The 13,786-nt window shown below is 39.7% G+C and overlaps 1 protein-coding gene and 1 pseudogene across 11 annotated transcripts in view; one reads left to right on the top strand and one right to left on the bottom strand.

Annotated features, from left to right (window-relative positions):
• VTI1A (vesicle transport through interaction with t-SNAREs 1A) overlaps positions 1–13,786 on the top strand; it is a 373,251-nt gene that overhangs the window by 164,024 nt on the left and 195,441 nt on the right. The gene's annotated exons all lie outside the window — the stretch shown is intronic.
• Positions 7,205–8,077, bottom strand: LOC104664441 (annotated as a pseudogene). The gene has a single exon (XR_004060060.1). The product of XR_004060060.1 is annotated as an ADP-ribosylation factor-like protein 2 pseudogene (transcript).

The following is a 13,786-nucleotide window of genomic DNA, read 5'->3' on the forward strand; positions in this document are numbered from 1 at the left end:
CTACACTTGAGGGGGAGAAAGTGTAGACAGCAGCGGTTAATAATTTGGTTCACTCTTTTGTGGCTTACCATAAGTTTATGGGAAAAAGAAAGAGACCACCCATGGCTTCATCATGCCTGGTGGTTGGCTCACCAACTTAGTCTCTTACAAGAAATTATCTTTAAAAGGGGATTCTCAAAAAAATAAAAGAAGAAGCTTTGAAGGGGGTTTCTTTTCCGTATCTAGATAACTATAGATTATTAGAAAGAGCTCCTGTGTATTTTGATGGACAGGTAGACATTGAGACAGTTGGGCATCTTGAAGGACTTGTGGAGATTTTATGGCCCTGGTCAGTTTGTGAAGTCAGGTTAGATTTTATGGGCCTGGTCAGTTTGTGAAGTCAGGTTAATCCAAGAGGCTATTGTCAGATATTGGTCACAAGGCACAATTATGAAAGAAATTACAACACTGAAAATCTTAAGAGATCTGTGACAGCAAGGCTCTCAGCAGAAAGCAAGGTCAGTTTCACAGATGAGAATAGGGACACAAAATGTGTGGTTATTTTTTTTCTTTTTTCATAAGCACACCACCAGCATAGGAAAGTAGCTTTTAAATAGAATCATATTGATGGATCAATCCCAGGAAAGGAATGGAGTACACAGATAATGGAGTTCAGATTTCCAAAATATGTGGCAAATGGATCACTGTTGAAATTATTAGCTGAAAAAAAAACTAAAAATCCATCAATATCTGACATTTGTATTGGCAATGGGTTAAGGATTTCCAATAAGACTATGTGGCAGTCCATGATATTGACTTTCTGGAAGATATATATTAGCATTAGATGTGAAGTTTATTGAACATCTTAAAGGAAAAATTATTTGTAAGAATAAACTGTCACAGTAGTTTAGCAAGGGCAAGGTTTTTCTGAGATACTATAGATGGAGAGATTTCCATCTGGAAAACAGATGGCAGCAGAAAAGTGACATAAATTAATATTTCGGAATAGTTCTCTTACACTTCAGGTCCTAATGGATATTGTCAAGGGAGTCTTCACTTTAACTTTTTCTAGAGAACACATCTCTTTTTGTTTGGATGAGTCACAACAATGAGGTTGTTTATTTATTTAACACATACTTTGAGGCCCTATTATGTGGCAGACACTTGTTAGGTACAGGTGAGTCAGTGGTGAACAAAACAGACCTCCCTGGCCCTCATGGGCTTTACAGCCTAATAATGAAAATAGACATTAAAATATATAAATTTTAAGCCATATTAATTGGATTGATGGAAAGTCCAGAGGGCTGTTAAAGTGTGTAATAGGGGATCTTGATCTTTGTCTGAGGGACTCTGGGAAACTTCCCTAAATAAGTGACATTTAAAATGTGATCTGAAAGATAAGTAAGAATTAAGTAGGCAAAGGGCATGGGGAAGGGTGAAAGATAGGAGTAGCCCACTAAGCAGAAGAAAGAGCCAAAGCAAAGACCCTAGGGTAGGAAGGAGTATGGCACACTGAGGCAGTGAGGTGCACAGGGAGTGAGGTAGAGTGTGCTAGGAATGTGCCTAGAGGCAGAGATGAGAGCTAAATCATATTTAGGCTCTTCATGGGCCATATTTGGATTTTACCTGTATCTGAGACGACATTTTCCACCTGCAAAATAAGACGATTAAGCATAAAGTTCTCAACCTAGGAGGCTGTTGGAAATGAGTGATCTGATATTAATGGATATTAGATAAAAGTTTAAACATAGTATTTAATGCACTGAAGGATTATTAAGAAAATAAGGAAAATCCCCAAAAAGAGAAAGAGGGAAGCAGTGGGGTTGAAATTAGAATAGAGAGCAGTGATTTATAAGTGTACAAGAAAGCCCAAGATGTTCAGGGACCAAATTTAACCACCAGCACTGCAATCAGGAATCTAAAATGCAGGAGTACATGCACACTTGCATATGTGGCCACATATGCATTTGTACACACACTTAACGTGTGCACACACTCACATGCAATAGGATAGCTAAACTTGAAACTCTTCTATTTAGCCAGTACACTTGAAGAGGGTTAAAATAGTCCTAGGTAAATCATGCCTATTGGCTTCCAGAAAAAACTAAACAAATTTTCTTCTGGAGGAAAGCATCCCTAAATTAGGCTCTCTGGATTCCTATACATTAAGTTCAACAAAATATGAGCTAATTAAAAAGATTTACCAAACATACAGTGAAAAAAAAATATAACCATAAATGAGAGTCAACTCAAACAGCAAATAACACATTTTTACTTCACAAGGTTTTCAGATTCTGTCATTATCAATGTAGAATAAAAATAAGAATTGTATATAATGTATACAGAAAATGAAAGTGGAACTTTTAAATGATCAAGCAATATAAGACTATTAAAATGTCCATAAGGAACCACACAGAACTTTTTGAAATTAAAATCTGGAGGAATGAATTTAAAAGCAGATCTGAGAAAGCTGAAGAGACAATTAGTGAATTGGAAAATATATCTGAAGGAATTATGCAGAATGCAACAGAGAGAGAAAATAAGGTGGAGCACACAAGAGAGGTGTTGGGACATGTAGGATACAAAATGCAGACCAAAAAGACATCAAATTAGACTTCCAGAATGACAAGTTAGAGGAACAATAATTTGAAAAAATAATATCTGAGAAATTTCCAAGTCTGCCAAAAGACATAAATCCACAGAGACACAACATAGACCAAGCAAAATAAATACACAGTTTCACATCTAGACACCTTATAGTGAAACTACAGAACACCAAAGCCAATAAAGGCAGTCAGAGATAGAAGACACATCACCTGTCAACAGATGGCAAATTAGATTGAAAGTTGGCATCTCAACGAGAATTGAAGCCACAAGACAGTAAATAATATTCCAAGTTTTAAGGGAAAATAACTACCACCCTAGCATTGTCTTCTCAACAATGTGTCTTTCAATAATAAGAGCAAGACAACATTTTCAGATAAATAAAAACTAGGACATTGCCATCTGTAGATTTTTACTAAAGGGGTTTTTTAAAAGAAGTACTTCAGAATGGAGGAAAATGACTCCAGAAGGAAGATAGAAGATACAGAAATGAAAACTGAACAAGAAATTACTAAATATAAAAAAATAAGATTTATATTTTAAATTTAGATTAAAAATAATAATAACAATATCTAATTTGGAAGGAGAGTTCATTTTAAGTAAAAGAACTAACCCCTTCCTCCTATTTTGCTTTGTTATTGGAAGTTAGGAGGGGAGTGGTCAGAGTTAAAGTATTCTAAGGGCCTTATATTTTCAGGACACGTGTAAAAATATTCATAAACTTTGAACTTCGTTACATATGCATGGTAAAATTTCAAATATTCTCATTTAAAGAATAAAAATAAGATTAGAATCGAAAAATTTTACAAAAATCATTTGTATTTCTATTTAAAAGCCAAAAAAATGAAACAAATTAAAGGTGCCATTTACAACCACAAAATAGAAGATGCCTGGGAATGAATATAATAAAAGATATACAAAGCAGCTGGGCACAGTGGCTCACTCCTGTAATCCCAGCACTTTGGGAGACCAAGGTAGCTGGATTACCTGAGGTCAGGGGTTCGAGACCAACCTGGCCAACATGGTGAAACGCTGTCTTTTCTAAAAATACCAAAAAATAGCCCAGTGTTGTGGCACCTGCCTGTAGTCCCAGCTACTCCGGAGGCTGAGGCAGGAGAATCACTTGAACCCAGGAGGCGGAGGTTGCAGTGAGCTGAGATGGTGCCATTGCATTCCAGCTTGAGCAACAGAGTGAGATTCTGTCTCAAAAAAAATAAAAAATAAAAAATACAAGACTATCTCTTCTATTTAACAGCTGTGAACTTGAGCCAGTTAATTTCTCTGAGCCTGTTTCTCATCTATAATATGGCAATAATAGTAGTACTTAATAGAATGGTGAAAATTAAATGAGATAAGTAGCATTTAACAGTGTAGCAAGTCCACAGCAAAACTCCCAATAAAAATTAGCCCCTACCTCATCAACATCATCATCATTATCATCCTTAAGTGTGAAGCTAAAAGGCATGAGAGAAATAATGACCCCAACATTCCAAGATCTTAGAGCCTAATAGATTGGGATAATGAAATATACAAATCATTATTTTTTATTTATATATATATAATATATATACTATATATAATATATATATAGTAAATGTCAAAAGGTAATATCAACGGACTGTTAGGAAGGAGCAATAATGTTTGGCTTGGGGGAAGGAGGAAGGGTTGTCAGAAGAGACTTTGTGAGGTAGATGATTTTTGACTCTGACCTTAAAATATTAGTATAGTTAGAATATGCATACCATAGATAGGGAGGACATTAGGCCAAAGTGTTGCTATATATACATTTTGGAGTCTGCCTTTATTAGGCAGATATCTAATTATTGAATATTATTAGGACATCCAAGGTGGACAGCAGGGAGATGCAAAAGCACAATGGATGATTGAGGGGTAGTTCAGCTTGACTGGTTAAGAGGAGGTGAGGTTGGAAGGATAGGGTAGAGGAAATACATTGAAATTATAGAACTGAGTTTTGTTCACACAGCCTATCATGACAATCAACCAAGTATTAATTAGCTGTCAGATAACAAGATGATGTCTGGGAGAATCTCTAAGAAAAAATAAATACATCCTCTGGAATCATGCCTGGCACATTAGTAAACACAGTTTTGTTTTTTTAAAGAACTAATATATATATAGGCCAGGTGCAGTGACTCACACCTGTAATCCCAGCACTTTGGGAGGCCGAGGCGGGCGGATCACAAGGTCAGGAGATCGAGACCATCCTGGCTAACATGGTGAAACCCCGTCTCTACTAAAAATATAAAAAAAAAAAAAAAAAAAAAAAAATTAGCCGAACGTGGTGGCAGGCACCTGTAGTCCCAGCTGGAGGCTGAGGCGCAAACCCGGGAGGTGGAGCTTGCAGTGAACGGAGATCGCGCCACTGCACTCCAGCCTGGGTGACAGAGCAAGACTCCGTCTCAAAAAAAAACAACAACAACAACAGCTAATATATATTTTGCAGTGTGTTCAGAAAATTGTCATATTTGTAATGTCATGTCAAAGTAAACTAGCAGGGTGTTTTGTTTTCCAGCTGACTTCATGATTGAAAAGATAAGTATATACATGGTCCGAGCCAATCCATTGGATTTGGAAAATGGTTCTTTGGGAGAAACAGTGGAAAGGTTAATGGGACTAAAATGTGGAAATAAGTCAGACATGATCATGAAGACAGTTCCTTATGTTCACCTGGAGGTCTGGGTGGGGAACGCTTTCCAGGGATGGAGAAAATGTGGGCCCTTGTGCCCAAGAATCTTACAGTCTTATTTTAGGAGCTAGACTGACACTCCAACAGCTCTTCTTTGAACTCTTCACTGCCTCCACCTGGGAGGCCCCCAAGCTACAAGGTTGGCCTGGGGCTTCTTTAATGTTGTTTCTGCAAAATATACAACTATGTTTGTTTCTTATTTCCAAACCATACCTAATTTTTGCAGAGCTTTCCTCTTTAATGTTTTGCCCAGATGCACACAATCGTCATTCTCCTCGTGACTAGACACGGCTGGGGGAGGAATGTCTGCTAGATGAGACTTTAATTAACTTCCTTCCTTGTGAGTAAGGCTTGGGATAAAATGTACATGGATCTTTCTTGCCTTTTTCCTTGACAGTGGAACTGATTTGCTTGCCAACAAGTACATATGTAGTGGGATCAGGAGGGGAGGATGGAAGCTAGAGGTGGAAGGGAAGGAGACACCACCTAGGGGAGGACATAATTGAAAGGGTGTCCAGCATGGAGAACATGGCTGTCCATGTGGTTCGGGAAGGTGTCGACCCCTAGGTTGTAATTTTAACTTTGAAATTGTTCAACAACAATCTGGTTTTCCCAGGACTTTTAAAACTCTCCTCTAAAGTATTTCTGGCAACAGTCTGGAAATCCTGGTGATAGGTAAAAGCACACTATGTTTTTAAGCCTGGTAAGTAACTTCATGTAATATTAACAGTGTGTGTTGTTCCTTTCACTTAATTATTACTGGACTTTAATAGAATTTGCATCTTATTGTTAGACTGCAAATCTCTTTGGGGTATTATTGTTACCGATCATTGAAGCTATGTGATCCAACAAGCATTTTATTCTTTATTTATGTTCAATATTGTACTAGGCACTGTGGAGCTATGAAGAGGAAAGACACACTGCCTGCTCTGGAGGGCTGTACAGTTTAGTGGAAAGAATGGCTCTGGGAAAGGCTTGCTTATGAGGCTGACAGCTACAACAGAGCTGCAAACTACTTATAGGCCTATAATAGAGGAAGAAGCAGATTCAACTGGGGAGAGCTGGTAGGACTTGTGGCGGGGGCCAGTTTTTAACCCGAAATTTTGAACTGGCTGGGCACGGTGGCTCACGCCTGTAATCCCAAAACTTTGGGAGGCCAAGACTGGTGGATGACCTGATGTCAGGAGTTCGAGACCAGCCTGACCAACAAGGGGAAACCCCATCTCTACTAAAATACAAAAATAAGCTGGGCATGGTGGTGGGTACCTGTAATCTCAGCTACTCGGGAGGCTGAGGCAGGAGAATCGCTTAAACCCAGGAGGCAGAGGTTGCAGTGAACTGAGATCACATCATTGCACTCCAGCCTGGGCAACAAGAGCGAAACTCCATCTCAAAAGAAAAAAAGAAGAAGAAAAAGAAATTTTGAACCATGGCCAAGAGATAGGAAAATTCAGAGATTCTTTTAGCAAAAGTGAGTATCCAGGGACTTGAAGTGCCTTAGAATTGGGGTTAGATGGGCAATGCAACATTCCAGACCAGGACCATTGGCAGAGCCTTTGATTAGGCCAGGACTTGATTTTACATAGGGCATTTTGGGTTTCTCCATTCTATAGATGGAGAATTCCATTCATATGAAATTTGTTGAAAAATGGCCTGTTCTTTTCCATCTTCTTGTTTTGGTGTTTTCAATAATTGCCATCTGTTCCAATATTAACTTGTAAACTCTAAGCAGGTAGCTACATGTAAGGACTTATAGCATTGTTTCCTAAAGTGTGTTTCGCTGCAGAAGGAGGTGTTCCATCAAAAGAGGTCTTCATGCCAAGTGTCTGTGTGCAAGGCTGCGTACTGCACTCCTGTCTTGTAGATTACACATTAGCATATTAATGGTTCTAAGAAGTAACATTCCTTTTTTACTTTTTTTTTTTTTTTTTTCAGGGCAAGGAGTGGTTTATTTCACAGCTGAGTGAAGGATGAGGCCCACAGCCTCGGTAGCAGCAGTAGCAGCTCCTCCCCACCCAGTCCTCTCTTGGTATGGTAGCCAAAGGCCAGGTCAGGAGCCAGGGAAACAGCCAGGGCACAGCCCTCCCGCCACAGGAGCTGGGTGGCCACAGAGCAGCAGCGGGCAGCAGTAGCAGCAGCAGGTTGGGATGGAGGAGGGGGAGTGTTAGTTTGGCTGGCTGACTCCCATGCCCCCATGGATAGTGTTTGGTGAGGGTTGGGGGACCTGGACTGCTAGGTGGAGGGACATCTGGAGTGGCTCAGTCAGCTGTGAAGATGTGGCTGGAAATGTCATCCAGGAGCCAGTCGATGCCTGGCAGCAGGTTCTCCCCGGTGACGGCGCTGCAGCCCTGGATGCACCAGTGGTGGCTGCAGATGGAGTCCAGCTCCAGGGCCTCGCGGATGGCATTAGAGGACAGTGCTCCAGGCAGGTCCTGCTTGTTGGCAAAGATGAGGAGGGTTGCTCCGACCAGGCACTCCTCCACCAGCAGGCTCTGGAGCTCCCGCTGGCAGTCCTGCATGCGCTGGTGGTCCGCGCTGTCCACTACCCAGATGAGGCCGTCGGTGCTCTCAAAGTAGTTCCGCCAGTAGGACCGCAGGGACCTCTGGCCACCCACATCCCAGATGTTCAGCTTGAATCCTCGGTGCTCCAGGGTCTTGATGTTGAAGCCCAGCATTGGGGAGATGGTGTCGATGTCCTCCCCATTGAACTTCTTCAGGATGGTTATCTTTCCAGCATTGTCCAGGCCAAGCATGAGCAGTCGCAGCTCCCGCTCTTTCTGCTTCATCTTCTTCCCCTTTTTTACTTTTTATGCCAGAGTTTCTCAGTGTATTTGGTCACAGACCCTGTTCATCTTATCATCTCATGAAACAAGATGGGGGGAAATGTTGGACTTAGGCGCACTTCATAAATAGTTTTTATATATGTTTTATGTAAGTTTTTCATAGTCCCTCTACCGTCCTTATCAGGTACACATTATTGTCCCCATTATGCAAATGAGAACTTAAGGTTAAGTGACTCTCTCAAGTTCACAAGCCAAGAAAAGAGCAAAAATTTGTACCTAAATTCTCCTAATCTGGGAACCATTCCACCACATTGTACTACCTCTTAGGTTCACGTGTATCATTTCAGTGAGCACCAATGTGTCCCATCCTTCTCTGGACCCTGTCTCTGGAAGTACTTTATAAATGTACTTCTGCCTTGGCTTTTCCAGTCATAGCATGTAGCACGAAATCCTTAATTGTCCACTGTGTAACACCTTTCATGACATGCACTGTTCCATGTGGCACTGACTACTCCAGAGTCCCTGGCAACATTATGCTTTTTTTGCACACTCGTCTCTATTTTCCATGCTATACATTCCTTATATGCAAGGTACTCTTAGTAATTGCAGCGTCTGGCCACCGTCCTTGGCCCCATAGTATCACCTGGTACTTGTTTGCTAAATGACAGTATTCCTCAGTTGTAGGAGTCGAGAGAGAGAGAAAGAGAAGAGGGAGACGGTAGAGAGAGAGAGTTGGGGTGCTTATTTTAACTCTGGTTCTAATCATGCTGCAGGATCAGCTTGCCAAGAAACACTTAAGGCTCTGTTTTTTGTATGTAGGCAGGTAATCCTCTGATAGAGAAACATACAGTTATCCCATCAAAATGTGAGCACAGAAATGTATCAACAACATGCCATAAGCCAATCGATATACCTAAAAGCCAAACTGCAAACCAGTCCCTGTGGCCCTGAAGGGGGCCTCAGAATATAGCTGTTTTTGCAGGCTTTAACATTAATTGGCACAAGACACACCCAACTGAAGCAACATCTGTTGCTGGTTTTGAGCTTCCTCTGCCTTTTACTGATGCTAAAATTTTTAACTTTGGCTTTGGTAGATTTTCATGCAGACCAAGAGTGCGATTTTTATGTATAACATTTTATATTTATAAAACAAAAAGTACCTTAAAAAAAAAAAAAAAGAAGAGGTGTAATGGGATCGGGTAGAAGAGCCAGGACTAGAAAGAGTCACATATGTATTTCTTTATAATGGATTAAGGGAAAACCAGGAAATAAGTGCAGACTGGACATGTTTCAAAAGAAAATAAGATTTGAAAGATAAAAATCATCAATTCCTATAATTTAGATTTTTGCCCAGAGTCAGTGTGTTCATATAATCCCCTTTATTCTTGTAAGCATTTGGTGCAGCAGAGTTCTTTCAAACATCTTGACAATTTTTTGTCCAAATAGCTATACTTTCCAGTGTTGGTTTAAAAATGCGAATTAAAAAATCTGAAGTACAAGTTAGGAGGTAGATTGGTAGAAAGTTGAAGCTATGTAAATAAGAATAGGCTGTAACTTAAGTTTTCCAAATTCCAATTATGGGTATTCCAGTGCATTTAGACAAGCTGGGTTTGTTATTTTTGGAGTTAATAAGCAATTTCACAATGTGCTATATATCACTTTTAAAGACATGATAAATTGTCCCTAATGGTATTGTGTGTATAAACTAGAGCTGTTTCTGCCTCGTGTGTAATGCTCAGGATTGGGTGGTACACCTGAAAAGGCTTGGATTTTAATGGGGCCTTTTTAGCACTTTTGCACCTCGTATGTTCAGGATTATGTTTGATTGATGACTTTAAATGTGCTGGCATGAGAGATATGTAGATCTTAATGCTCTTAAACCATTTGTTTTCCAATCTCTATAAAAGGCCCCTCTGTTTTGGGGTAACACTTTATCCTTCTTAAGTAAACAGAAATAGGTTTCTGGGATTTTGCTTTTTAACATTGTAAATCCAGCAGGAAAGAGACAGGCTAGAGGCTTTTAAGAGAAAACTGAAAACACCATGTTCCCATTTTATTAGAGTAGCCCCAAAAAGTCAGGGCGTGTGTGTGTGTATGTATGTGTAGATATATTTTTCTTTCTTCTAAACAGTATTAAAATAACCCTCTTTTTTTTTTTTTTTTTTTTTTTTTTTTTGCCAGAACTCTCTGAATCTTTTCTTCCTTTGGACCACTTAATATCTCAGCCATTATCCTCAGCCTGCTGGCTGAGAACTCTCTTTGGATCCGGTCATGATCTGAAACAGCTACAGGGTTGGCTACTGTGTGGCCAGGGGCACATTCTCCCCGACAGGTCTTAGAACAAGAGATTGGGGCTATAATCGAATCCTGCTTCCCAAAAGGCACTGGGACTTACTACCCAAGCCTGAAGGTGTTTTATAATCCATTCCTATAGGATTCCTCTGACTTGGACAAAATCTTCAGTGCTTCAGGAGAGGCTAGAAAAAAATACTAGCAAGGGTTTCCAGCTTCTGATTAACAACCGCGGCACTGTGCAGGAAAAGGGTGAAAATTGCTTCTGCTAAAGGAATGGATTGTTTTAAGATTTTTAAGAACTGATTATAAACAGGTTACTTAGGCAGGAGAGAACTGCACTGGTCAGAAGCAGCCTCTGCTGCCAAGCAGTGAAACCTATTGTAGCAGCAGATCTATTTGCAAGGGCCTTCAGCCTCGGCTCCAAGTTGTCCATCATCTTTCAAGAAAAGAGAACAGCATGGGACTGACAAACACATTTTCACTTCCGTCTAAGATATGAACTTAGGGGCTCGGGAGTTGAAAGACTAGTGCATTTACCCATATTTATAATATGTTGCTAATTAGCAGTCACTGTCCTTGTGATCTTTTTCTTTGTGGTCCTCTAGAGGCATCCCATTTCTTTCATTTCCTTTCTTTCCATCATCAGCAACACTAAATGGAATATGGATTATTCTGGCAGCAGGGCAGTTTGAGCCCCCTGATTAGTCTAGAATGAAATGTGAAGGAAAAAAGAAAGTATGAAATGAGCCATTGTGCCTCCTTGTTCTCAAGATGTTATTTTGAAATCTTTGTGGTAGTGATATATTCGCTGGTGGTTCATATTACCTAGACACTTCTAGGATACCTGGGAGGGCTTTTTAATATACATTTTCATTTTTTATGTCTTATTTTTAAAATGGTTCTTATTAGGATAAATGCTCATAAGACTCCTAGGATACCTGGGAAGGTTTTTTAATATACATTTTCATTTTTATTTTTTTAAAAAGTTCTTATTAGGATAAATGCTTATAAGTGAAATATAAGTATAATAACAGGAAAGATAAAAATTGAAGACACAATGTTAGGGTACTTAAAATGGCTCAAACCTCATAACCTTTTATTAGCAGTTTGCTGCTGTTGTTGTTATTGCTGTTTTAAGTCTGTGAATCAGCAGTTTTGCAGTTTCTGGTATGTTTTCTGCCAAATAATCACAAGATTATTTTTCACTTGAATAATTGGAATTGTTTATTGTAATGGGTAGCTTAAGGGCCAGACATGGTAGCACAGACCTGTGATGTCAGCATTTTGGGAGGCCAAGACAGAAGGATCACTTGAGGCTGGGAGTTCAAGACCAACCTGGGCAACATAGTGAGCCCCATCTCTACAAAATATTTAAAAAATTAGCCAGACACAGTGGTACACACCTATAGTCCTAGCTACTCGAGAGGCTAAGGCAGGAGGATCACTTGAGCCTAAAAGGTTGAGACTGCAGTGAGCTGTGATCATGCCACTGTACTCCAGCCTGAGTGCCAGAGTGTGGTGCTGTCTCAAAAAAATTAAAAAGTATTTTGTAACAAAGTAAGGGCTGAATACATATGTTTAACTTGGGTGTAGCCTTTGTGGCTACACCTATATTTGTGTGTGTATGTGTTTGAGTGTAAAAGACTGCTGAAAGCACAACAGCAGCATTACATATGGAAGCACGATTATCGGAAGCATCAGGTATATGCAAAGGAAGAGCTAGCGACCTGGATGGGATTGGAGACTTATTCTAAGTGAAATAACTCGGGAATGGAAAACCAGGCCAGGTGCGGTGGCTCACACCTGTAATCCCAGCACTTTGGGAGACCGAGGTAGGTGGATTACCTGAGGTCAGGAGTTCAAAACTAGCCTGGCCAACGTGGTGAAACCCCATCTCTACTAAAAATACAAAAAATTAGCCGGGCATGGTGGCATGTGCCTGTAATCCCAGTTACTGGGGAGGCTAAGGCAGGAGAATTGCTTGAATCTGGGAGGCAGCGGTTATAGTGAGCTGAGATCGCATCACTGCACTCCAGTCTGGGCAACAAGAGTAAAACTCTGTCTCAAAAAAAAAAAAAAAAGGAACACCAAACATCGTAGATTCTCTCTCATAAGTGGGAGCTAAGCTGTGAGGATGCAAAGGCATAAGAATGACACAATGGACTTTGGGGAGTTAGGGGGAAAGGGTGGGAAGGGGATGAGAGGTAAAAGACTACAAATTGGGTGCAGCGTATACTGTTCAGGTGATGGGTGCACCAAAATCTCACAAATCACCACTAAGGAACTTACTCATGTTAGCAAACACTACAGAAATAAAAAATTTAAAAAAAAAGATAGTACTAAAATAAATCTCTAATAAATTGCGTAAAGCACTTAGAGCAGTAGCTGCACAAAGTGGTAGATCAACAAATTTTTATTACTGTTATGTCTATTCTAATCTTTCTGTTTTCCCCCAAGAAAATGTCAGCAAGAAGAAACAAAGTACATTTGGAAACTGTGTCCTTTTTTTGTAATTATTTCGCAGTAGTTATGTGGACGCATCATTCAGTTCTAGAATCAGTTAGAATCAACAGCTTGGTTCCACACAAAACCTTCATTTTTCAGATGATGTGGCTGAAGCACAGACAGGTAAAAGCTCCCTCCTGGAGGTCACATAACAGTGGAAATCTGAGGTTTTAAGACCATGAAATCAAAAACAAATAGGAATTTTGGGGCAACTGCTCAGCTTCTTCATGTGGCTATATCTTTATTTTTTTTTAATCTATATCTTCAAAAATCTAAGCATTTATGCCTTTTAAAAAAGATTTTTTTCTGTTTATTAGGCAAATTGAATTTGAGATATATACTATCAACATTCATAAAGCTACAGTATATTTATATGTTGATTTATAGAATTATCTGTACTAATGAAATTATAATCTTTTTCTGTTGCTGAGGACAAAACTACATCTTAATCTTCTTTGTATCCCTAAAAGTGCTTAGTAAAATAACTCCTAACAAGTATTTCCAAAAAAAAAAAAAAGAAAAAAGAAAGATAAAAGAAATATAGAGCCAGAACTGATGTTAAAAAAAAAAATTATTATACTTTAAGTTCTAGGGTACATGTGCACAACGTGCAGGTTTGTTACATCTCTATACATGTGCCATGTTGGTGTGCTGCACCCATTAACTGGTCATTTACATTAGGTATATCTCCTAATGCTATCCCACCCCCTTTGCCCGACCCCACGACAGGCCCCGGTGTGTGATGTTCCCTTTCCTGTGTCTAAGTGTTCTCATTGTTCAATTCCCACCTATGAGTGAGAGCATGCGGTGTTTTGTTTTCTGTTCTTGCAATAGTTTGCTGAGAAGGATGGTTTCCAGGTGCATCCATGTCCCTACAAAGGACATTAACTCATCCTTTTGTATGGCTGCTTAG

The sequence above is a fragment of the Rhinopithecus roxellana genome, chromosome 11 (assembly GCF_007565055.1).
Source record: "Rhinopithecus roxellana isolate Shanxi Qingling chromosome 11, ASM756505v1, whole genome shotgun sequence".
Lineage (NCBI taxonomy): Eukaryota > Metazoa > Chordata > Mammalia > Primates > Cercopithecidae > Rhinopithecus > Rhinopithecus roxellana.